The following is an 11,982-nucleotide window of genomic DNA, read 5'->3' as shown; positions in this document are numbered from 1 at the left end:
CCAACTGCTGGGTGGGTATGAGTGGGTGTGGTCCCTTGGTACAGGTAATGGGACTTCATCAAGGTGATTTTTTTACACACTCATTGTAATACCAAATAAATTGTTCTATGACCAGTCAACCTCTCCCCTTATGACAAATAAGAGTCAATCTTGCTCCATTCATCTCTCTACACGTTACATTATGAATACTGAATGTATGTTCTCTTTTGTTCAATCCTTTACAGTCTAGAGTTCCCCAAGGGAGGATACCTCCAACCACCCCACTCCTTAATCATTCCATATGAAATGTATATCAAAGCTAATTTCAAAGAGAAAGTGAACTAATCAGAAGGGCGTTGTCTTGAAGCGGTTACATTTCATCTGAAGTACCTAGTCTTTACATCTACTGGGGTCTCTGCACCCAAATGTCCACTGTTAGTGCAGAAACAATGCAGCGTCATAAATGAGCCGTTAGCAGCACAGGGAAGGTGTCTTGAAACTTAGCAGCAAGAGGAATTGTGAACCTATTCTGACCTTTGTAAATAAAGGTTACATTTATTTAAAAAAAATTGCAAACAGGATGCATGTTTTGGAATATTTGTATTCTGTACCGGCTTCCTTCTTTTCACTCTGACATTTAGGTTCATATTGCGGAGTAATTACAATGTTGTTGATCCATTCTCAGTTTTTCTTAAACTCAGCAACTGTTTTAAAGTCACTATTGGCCTCAAGGTGAAATCGATGAGCGGTTTCCTTATTTTCCGGCAACTAAGAAGGACGCCAGTATCTTTGTAATGACTGGGTGTATTGCTACACCCATCTACAGATAGGTTCCCTTCTTTGCGAAGCATTGGTCGACATAGGGACCTCAAAGATAATTGTATATGTGGGGTACAGAGAGGAGGTTGTCATTCAAAAATGATGTTAGACAGTATTATTGTGTGAGTGAGTCCATGCAACTTATTTTGTGACTTGTTAAGCACATTTTTACACCTGATCTTATTTCAGCTTGCCATAACAAAGTGATTGAATATTTGACTACTCAAGACATTTCAGCTTTAACATTTTTTATTAATTTGTAACGATGTCTAAAAACATCATTCCACTTTGATATTATGGGGTATTGTGTGTAGGTCAGTGAAACAAAATCTGAATGTAATCCATTTTAAATTCAGTCTGTAACAAAACAAAATGTGGAAAATGTCAAGGGGTGTTAATACATTCTGAAGGTATTGTGAGTCAAACACACAAATGCCTGTCGGCTAGAGCCACACCTCCAGAGTGTGGAGTCCTTCCAGAGGCGTTATGTGACAGGTATTCACCACATATTCTCAAGCTGCTTCACTCTCTCCTCTGTACAGTTGGAGTCCTGCATTGCCAGGCTCATGGAGAAGCTGTTGGTACAAGCCCAGTAGACAGTGTCATCCCATTGGTTGGCTTTAGTGTGGTAGAGATGCCGGCGCCTGGCAAAATGGGTGTGGACTAGATGAGTCGCTCTCGATCACACCACTGTCGCATGACTCACACAGCTAAGCCATGAGTAAGATGATCTAGTTGGCTGCAGCCTGGCATCCCAGTGGCCGGTGTTGCTGATTTCCCAGGCCTCGTTGGCTGGATGACAATGGTGTTAGTCCATCAATCTGTCTGTGGACCGATCAGAACTAGCGCTGTTGTTTTGAGTGTAAAGGACAGAGCTTATGTAAAATCATAATACACTGAAGCCTATTGAGAGGAAGCAATCCAAAAACCTCCTTTGTGCCACTGTGAGGAGTTGGTGGAGTCAATATTGGACAGAATTGATGACGATTAATACCATAATTACTATAGTACAAGAGTAGGATGGGAAGGAAGATGGAGAATTCCACATGAAGCTGACTGATATTGTTGCTCACAATTGACCTCATTCCACACCAGGTTGAGCTGTTACATAAAGTATATACCGTACTATTTAGAGTCTTTATTTTTTAAACTAAAAGCAGAAAAATGCCTTTGGCTTCTTCCACGACATACTGTATATCAACACAGTTGTTAAGGGTTTTTACAGTGTGATGTGGTGGAGGTGGAATTAGGCTCCCTGGTCGCAGACAGATTTATGACTTACTGTTAACTCTGTGTGTGGAGTAAATAGTGTCTCATTGATTGGCCTACACCACCTCCAGCACCAAATCGAGTATTCTTTCTGGAAGGCAGGCCCCAACAGGTGGCAACGCCCATCCTAGAACCTTTTGTAGAAAAATGTGATATTTCTAAAGGTTGAAGGAGATTGGTGCACCTTGTCCCAGCCTGCATTATGCTGGGGGTATCAACAAGCGGCCTGCCGTATGTTCTTTGTATGGAGTCCGGTCTATCTGCTCTTAGCTGACAACCAGAACAATACAGTACAGAAGCAGTTCTAACACACATTTCTTAAAGACATGCTCCATACATTTCTTAAAGACATGCTCCATACATTTCTTAGAGACATGCTCCATACATTTCTTAAAGACATGCTCCATACATTTCTTAAAGACATGCTCCATACATTTCTTAGAGACATGCTCCATACATGTCTTAAAGACATGCTCCATACATTTCTTAAAGACATGCTCCATACATTTCTTGAAAACATGCTCCATACATTTCTTAAAGACATGCTCCATACATTTCTTAAAGACATGCTCCATACATTTCTTAAAGACATGCTCCATACATTTCTTAAAGACATGCTCCATACATTTCTTAGAGACGTGCTCCATACATTTCTTAAAGACATGCTCAATACATTTCTTAAAGACATGCTCCATACATTTCTTAAAGACATGCTCCATACATTTCTTAAAAACATGCTCCATACATGTCTTAAAGACATGCTCCATACATTTCTTAAAGACATGCTCCATACATTTCTTAAAGACATACTCCATACATGTCTTAAAGACATGCTCCATATATTTCTTAAAAACATGCTCCATACATTTCTTAAAGACATGCTCCATACATTTCTTAGAGACATGCTCCATACATTTCTTAAAGACATGCTCCATACATTTCTTAAAGACATGCTCCATACATTTCTTAGAGACATGCTCCATACATTTCTTAAAGACATGCTCCATACATTTCTTAAGTCATTTACCTCAATGTGGTCTCACAATCTGATGATGTTTGCACTAGACATTATCCTACAGTTATTTATAATAACAGACAGAATGAGTAAATTAAATCTATTTGTTTCTCACCTATTGACTGTCCATTACCTAGACAGTATGTGGCAACTAGGGTGCCAGTCAGACCACAGGGAATTATCAGGGCTGGTGAATGGTCAAAGGTTCTCCTACAACTGAGAACAGTTAGCCATGATCTGGAGAATGTAGCGCTAATTCTATTTGATATGTACAGTAAACTGGGATGGGCCGTGAGTAAAATGTATAACAGTAATAAAAAGAATGGGATTTAAAGCGTCTTTCAAGAGACCCAAGGACACAAAAAAAAAATATTAAAAGGGAAAAAAGGAGCATGAATTGTCAAAGATATGTTACAAGCCACATATCCTTAGTCTCCTGAGGCAAAAGTTGATTATGGAGCATACTCAGTTGGGTCCACTGTGGCTTAGTTGGTGCTTGCAATGCAACGCCAGGGTTAGTGCTTGCATGGCGCTTGCAATGCTAGGGCTGTGGGTTTGATTCCCTTGGGTGATCAGTATGAAAATGAAGGCACTCACTAATGTAAAGGCGATCTAGATAAGAGCATATGGTAATAATGTAATGCATTTAAAGGGGTGATTGGTATTTACATTTTGGGATTTATAATAGATTCTGTTGATACTCGAAAAACATAACTTAAAACTGCCTCATTCGTCTAGTTCAACTGGCGTACCCCATCAGAATCCAAAATATTAGCTTGTTTTACGCTAATGTTTGTAAACAATGTCATTGTAATTAATTGTCAATAGGGGGGGCGCCATTTCGACTTTGTAAAAATGTGTTACCAAATTAAACTGCCTCGTACTCAATTCTTGCTCGTACAATATGCATATTATTGATAGTATTGGATAGAAAACACTCTCTAGTTTTTAAAACCATTTGAATTATTTCTCTGAGTGAAACAGAACTCATTCTGCAGCACACTTCCTGTCAAGGAGTGAGATTTCTGAAATCGAGGTCTCTGTTCTAGGGTCAGTTTATAAATTCCCATGTAAGCTATGGGGCTACATGCACTGCATACGCCTTCCTCTAGATGTCAGTAAGCGGTGAGAATTTGAATGGAGTGGATTGCACCATCTGGGGCACTATAAAAGCCCGTGGAACGGAAGGTCCGTTCTTTTCAACGGGGCGCCTGGCGCAGGAGGGACATCACAATGGCGTCCTGAAAAGCTTTCGTTTTAGCAGTTCTATATCTCCGGCTCTGATTTAATTTGATTTTTGTCTTAAAAACTTCATAAGGTAGTTAATTTAAACCAACTTATAGCAGTTTATATCAGTTTATTGCGATTTTCTGGAATTTCTTTGTCACGCTCTATCACGAGTTGGACACCTCTCCGGCACATAGCTAGCGTTAGCTGCTAATTCTACAGGAGAAGAGAACATCTTTCAACCAAAAGACGATTGTTCTGGAGAAAGGACACCTTGCCCAAGAGTCTGATGGAAGCTTGTCAAATAGTAAGAAGTCTTTATGCTGTTAATTCGTATTTATGTTGACAAATGTTAAACAATAATTCCGCCAAGAATTTCGGTGCGGTCTCGCTTTAGCGCACGCTGTATGCGCAGTAACGTTCATTTTAAAAATCTAACACAGCGGTTGCATTAAGAACTAATGTATCTTTCATTTGCTGTCCAACCTGTATTTTTTTGTCAAGTTTATGAATAGTTATCGATTAGATTAGGTGCCTCTCCAAGATGGCGCCGGGCAGATTCCTTGAAGTTTGGCCACTACTCACATTGTATAACCACGATTTGTGCCGCTACATATGCACATTTTCGAACAAACCCTATATGCATTGTGTAATATGATGTTACAGGACTGTCATCTGAAGAAGTTTATGAAGGTTAGTAAAAAATTATATATCTTTTGCTTGCTTGTTACGATCGCTAACCTTTGCTGCTGGTAAATGGTGTTGTGTTTCTGGCTATTGGGGTAAGCTAATATAATGCTATATTGTGTTTTCGCTGTAAAACACTTAAAAAATCTGAAGTATGGGCTGGATTCACAAGATGTTTGTCTTTCATTTGCTGTATGCTGTGTATTTTACAGAAATGTTTTATGATGAGTATTTAGGTAATTCACGTTGCTCTCTGTAGTTATTCTAGTCGCTTTGGTGAGAGTTGTGATGGTGGCTGCAATGGTAAACTATGATTTATACCTGAAATATGCACATTGTTCTAACAAAACATATGCTATACAATACATATGTTATCAGACTGTCATCTGATGAGGTTGTTTCTTGGTTAGTGGCAATTTATGTCTTTATTTGGTCGAATTTGTGATAGCTACTGATGCAGTAAAAAAATGCTGGAGTAAAAAAAGTGGTGTCTTTTGCTAACGTGGGTAGCTAATAGATTTACATATTGTGTCTTCCCTGTAAAACATTTTAAAAATCTGAAATTATGGCTGGATTCACAAGATGTGTATCTTTCATCAGGTGTCTTACGCTTGTGATTTAATGATATTTAGATGCTAGTATTTACTTGTGATGCTATGCTAGGCTATGCTAGTCAGCTTTTTTACTGATGGGGGTGCTCCCGGATCCGGGATTGGGAGGAATTAGAGGTTAAACACTTTTTCGCCTCCGAACGTGGGTAGAATTATACATTTGATCTTGAGGATGATCAGTCCTTGCATACATAGCTATGTCTATGAATTTGAGAGTGGTTACAATTCTCCAGCCCATCCAACAGCTTTTTTACCAAATCAGTGACAGGGTGACCGCTATGTTATTGTTTGAACTTCAGATTGCAGACTGAAGGGGGAAAAAAGCTAATCTCTTTATTCCTCCCCTTATTAAAATATACAGTAAGTATACTGCAGTGGCACTGGTACTCCCCTACTATAATGAAACGTGTGAAGAGAGAGGGGTGTCTGTGACTCCTTCTCCTACACTCTGGCTCTAAGCTATGGCTCTGAAAGAGGAAATGTCCTGGAGAAGATCCCTGCAGGATCGAAACACTGTCTGCTTGTGACTAACGGTATGTGGTGGAGCTCATGAGTGTGTGGTCTCTATATCTAGTCATCCGTGAATAGGATGAACATACTCGTTAAGCCTACCAGTCCCAACTGGAAAATAAGGTGTGTGTGTGTGTCCGCGGAACACCCTGTTTCTGTGCCGATTAGTGCATGTACTCAGATGGCGATGTCTTGGCTTGTTATCCGGTTTCTCTGCTTGTATGTACATATATATACTTTCAAATTGTCTGTAAAGAGCAAGAGCATGTTGTGTCAAGTCACAATGTCTTTGAGAGTGAGAAAGAGAGCGAGAGAGAGAGAGAGAGAGCGAGAGAGCGAGAGAGAGAGAGAGAGAGCGAGAGAGCGAGAGAGAGAGAGAGAGAGAGAAAGAGTGCGAGAGCGAGAGCGAGAGAGAGAGAGAGAGAGAGAGAGAGAGAGAGAGAGAGAGAGAGAGAGAGAGAGAGAGAGAGAGAGAGAGGCTAATTCAACAATAAGGGGATTATTCATGAGCATATTACCTTTAATAAAGGACATGTTTGGAATAACCTTTAAAAGTCAACTGCACCTTAGAACCAACTTTCATGGTTTTAAACAACCTTTATGGCTTCAAAATGAGTCATATACAATGAAATCTAGTGTCACCATTGACTACAAAGTGTAAATAGGATAATTTTGCTCATAAAGCCAGTCTCGTCCAAAACTGAGTTTTATAAGTGAGTTTGTCACAATTTACTGGAGGGCTGAGTGTGGATTAAGGTCATGCCCACTTGCACAGTGCCCACTAACCAGAAAGAAGCAGCTGTGCTGATTGCCCTCTATCAGCTGCTAATCATAGCAGCCAGAACCTCCAGACAGTGAGACAGATCTGCCCATTACACAGCGCTTCAGACTTGTTTACATAAGACAACATGTTGTCAATGTTATGTTGAAATAAAGAAGCCAAGGGTTATTTATGGAGGTCCCTTTCTCACTTGTCCCTTGGGTGGCAGGTAGCCTAGTTGTTAGCATTCGGCCAGTAACCAAAAGGTTGCTAGATTGAATCCCTGAGCTGACAAGGTAAAAATCTGTAATTCTGCCCCTGAACAAGGCAGTTCACCCACTAAGCTGTCATTGTAAAAAATTATTGGTTCTTAACTGACTTGCCTAGTTAAATACAATTTTAAAAAATGCCTTCTGGGTAACAAAACAAATGTGAATTTGAGGAGTAACTTCAACATGAAATTTACAGAAATTGCCACTGCAAGACAATTTGTTGGAAATCAACATGGAAATCAGATTCCCCTCTCCCAATTACAAGATGGCTCTCTGATGGAAAAGATTACCTACGCTTTAAGAAATAAATTCAATTACTTTGTGAAAATATGGCAACCCTTCCTGGACTATATGGAAACACTTCCATTGGGGTTTGGTAGATGTGAGCTTGTAGAATCATGTAGCAATTGTCTCTCTGTCATGTACTGTTTGCATTGCTTTGTGTATATGTTGGTCTCTCTGTAATGTACTGTTTGCATTGCTTTGTGTATATGTTGGTCTCTCTGTAATGTACTGTTTGCATTGCTTTGTGTATATGTTGGTCTCTCTGTAATGTACTGTTTGCATTGCTTTGTGTATATGTTGGTCTCTCTGTAATGCACTGTTTGCATTGCTTTGTGTATATGTTGGTCTCTCTGTAATGTACTGTTTGCATTGCTTTGTGTATATGTTGGTCTCTCTGTAATGTACTGTTTGCATTGCTTTGTGTATATGTTGGTCTCTCTGTAATGTACTGTTTGCATTGCTTTGTGTATATGTTGGTCTCTCTGTAATGTACTGTTTGCATTGCTTTGTGTATATGTTGGTCTCTCTGTAATGTACTGTTTGCATTGCTTTGTGTATATGTTGGCCTCTCTTGTCATTTGTCTTATTTAGTCATTGTTAGCATTATTTCTATTCTAATTTAATTGATTTATTTTGTAATATGTCATTTATTTGTTTGTTTTGGGGGTTGGGGAGGGTTGAAATACCTTTTGTCATAGTACTTACTCTTACTGTATTGTTGTTGAATAATTGGAGAAAAAAAATATTCCAAAAATGATTCGATTTGAGTTGTTTCCACATAATTTCAACCCAAAAACTCCAATGTGATGACCTTAAATCGACATGAAAAACTGATTGGATTTGCAATAAGTAATCAACATACTGTAAGTGAATTTCATGCTTATTTGACCTAACTTTGAACCTAATTGACAGGGTGTAAATCAAAACTTGAGTGGGTAGCTTAGCTAGCAAGTGATTTTGAGAACTAATAAAGAGTGTGTAGTTTGTGCTTTATTTACGATAGTTTGACAGCTTGCAGATTCTAAAGTTGTAGACATGTTATTGTTCTCAAAAATCAGTCCTGGGCACGCAGCCAGACTTTCCCAACTCAATAGACTGTATGCAGTGCATTGACTAGTTTTTCATGCAAATGTTTTAACTTCTGAAATACTGCACCAAACATCTCAGCTAGATGTAAAATTGCATGACCAAGACCTCCTTGGCAAAAACATGTAAATGAATGACACATTTCTTGATGTATCTTTTTGACCATTTTGATGAAGTGGCTATGTTGTTGCTACGGTGACTCAGGAGGAACAAACAACAGTTCCTGCCAGGGTATGATATGCGAACATAACACACCCACATCAAACCACACCCCCAAAACAACTCTCGTTTGGCTTCAGTCATGGCCGCTAGCATTTCTTAATGAGCAATCTTCAGAAAGAAAGGCAAAATCAGGAAGTGCAGTCACCCTTTAAGTGCTGAAAAGATTGTGAAAGAGAAGTGTTTTGTGAGGTCAGGGGGTATATCTTCTAGATGAAGGTTAACAGCATCATGCTCCTCAACGGTGTGCATATCCATACATTCTGTAGACATTCAACGAGTAGGCGTGGTAGAGTAGCTATCTGGCTAGGCACACTGATTATGGTTCAACAAACTGTTTATTTTAAAGCTTCTAGCAGAATAAATCACATGTGGTACTTTACATCTAAGAATTCCTATGAGACATGGGTTGAAGAGCTGCATGGCTCTCTTCTCTTCTATGTTTTATGCATAGTAAATAGATTATACATACTGATGAACTAGCCATGTATCTCATTGGTATCAGGCCAACCTACCTAAGGGACAGATCACCTCATTGATCATGTCATATTTGAGTATATGTTGATTTATTTATGATTGATGCAAATGATGCACCTATCCAGGTATGTTTGTATGAGAAACATTGTTTGCATAAAGATCCCAAGGAATGCTAGCCTGAGTGCCAGTATGCTCTGAGCTGTAATTATGTCAACTGCTTGTCACTCATTGTCATGTCAATGTTTGGCTTAACAATGACAGCAATGGAGTTGGCATAGCGCAAACAGATCTGGGACCAGGTTAAAAGAACTCGAGAATTTACTAAGGTGATACAAGTCAGTGTTTTAGCATGGACTGAGACCCTCATTGCGTTATCAATCAATCAAACTTTATTTATACAGCACATTTCTTACAATAAATCAAATGAAATAATAGAAGGATCACAGTTTAGAAACACCATTTTTCTTGATACAAATTGTCACTGCTTGATGAAAACCTCTTATCTTCAAAACAGAGACTTTTCAGGAAATTGAAAAATTACCATATTTTTCTATTAACAAACATACAATTGTAAAACTTAAGGAGCTATTTTGAATACATTTTCTTGTTCCTTTAGTCATGAAATGTTTAGAGTACATTGAGGTTAGTTACTGTTTTCAATAAATATATAAAAATAAATAAAAAATGGTACAAATGTAGTTATGAGATTTTCATCGGACAGCGACAAAATATGAAATGAAGATAGGCAAGAATACATTTAAGATACAAATTCAAATAGGTTTAGTTATCATGGCTTCAACTAAATTATTGGCTGCTTCTGTGAATCAGTATCACAAAGTACATTTTTTGTGCCGGGCCATTATTTGTATTTTACATTCTGATAGAGTGAGCCCTCAACAGCCTATCAAGGAACATATTGTACTGTACATAGTAGTGTTGGGTGATGACGTGGAGTAGGAGATATTGTCATACGATGCTGCCCCCTGGCGAGCAATGCAAAATTAGTCAGTCTGACTTCTAACACGGAGTACACCATAGGTTATACTGCTCCCTCTACTGGCTGAGAGGACGTACTGAGAGAGCCCTCTGTGGTAGGCCTACACGTACGGATTCTTTTAAATTATTATTTCTTGACAGCTACTTAAAGTCCTTCTGTTGTGATCACAAATAACATTTTTCCATATCTAGGCTACTTTTGGTGAAAGAACAAGAGAAGAAAGATCATCAGACAGATGATATGCCTATTTGTGTGGCACTTTGTAAATGGACAGTAACAGAATTCAGAGCATGGGCCGTTCTTATAGTATTCTTCCTATACACCAAGTCAGAAACGTAGGATAAATAACGGGGGCATTTAAGCAGACAATGAAAGCTTTTACAATATTCGATGATAACTTTTCTCTAAAACAGGCTATAGGCTACATGTGCACTACCAAGTCAGAACAGTAGGCTAAGTTATGAGGGGAAAAGGACCAAATTCTTTGGGTGAGACACATGGGCTGCTAACAGCTTACTACAACACATAAACGTAGTATTACTTTCTTAGCTACAGTATACATATATCCCTGGCATATTACATAATTTATGCAGCAGCATGCAAGACATAGGCTTATTAATTGTAGTAATTTTTTTTGCCTTATTGTGCTGTGTTCACTTAAACAGGAAGGTGAAACGGCAGTCGTTGTGGGCAAACTTTGTCATCAAACTTAGTCATCAAAGTCTGTCATTCTCTGCATTTATGATGTTTTCAAGACAACTGGGAACTCTGAAAAAAAACAAGGTTAAATCACGACGTCAGTGATCTTCAGGTCAGAAAGTCAGAGCTCTCGAAAAATACTTGAGTTTCTTGTTTTTTTCAGAGTTCCCAGTTGTCGTGAATGCATCGAAGTCCGAGATTTCCTAGTTCCGAGTTCAGAGTTCCCAGTTGTTTTGAACCCGGCAGAAGTCATGCTGGACTGACAGCACCGCCAATGAGTTCAACCTTTTCTGGCCTATGGTGTTGTGTGGGAATGTTTATGCTTTTAAGAGACCATTTCAGACAGATGTTTTTAATCCTTAAACCCAGATTTGGACCACACACCTTCTCTACCGAATAGCAGGCAGGGGAAGCAAAATAGTGATTGCTTTGCATCACAGTTAGTAACTGATTCCTTCCAAACCACAAATTGTTGAATTCGCGATATCCGACTTGTTGTGTAATGTTTATGTCCAATGGCCGATGAGCACCAATATGTTTTATCTATAATTTTTCTTCATATGACAAGGATTGAAAAGGATTTGCCAGTAAATTGTCGATGTGATTCACGAAGATGACTGCCTGTCTAGCTTACTAGCTAAGATTTTGAAAGTAACATGATCAGTCCAATCATAACTACGATAGATATAACGTGATTTGACATAATTTTATCTGTGGCCAATGACCTTGAGCCTTCTTGGAAGGGCACTTCTAATGTAAATCTATAGCAGCACCCAAGGGGGCTTGAACTGCCTAGATCTCCCTGTAGATTCTCTGGTGGTGTAGTATCCCCATGAGTGACAGAACACTGTGCAAATCACGGTGCAACTAAAGAAGATTACCAATGCCTACACTTGGTATATTCCGCTGGCTGCCCCTCCACCACAAAAAGCACTGAGCTAGGCTTTAACACCTGCATTTTGGAGCTGCCTTACTCAAGAAAGAGACCATGTTTGTATGCGGCTTTATTAACTCAATATATATATATATTTACATTGTTTGCAAACTGATGTGTGACATAAATTAATACC

This window comes from Salvelinus fontinalis, chromosome 31, assembly GCF_029448725.1.
Source record: "Salvelinus fontinalis isolate EN_2023a chromosome 31, ASM2944872v1, whole genome shotgun sequence".
NCBI lineage: Eukaryota > Metazoa > Chordata > Actinopteri > Salmoniformes > Salmonidae > Salvelinus > Salvelinus fontinalis.
This window is presented reverse-complemented; position numbering follows the sequence as displayed.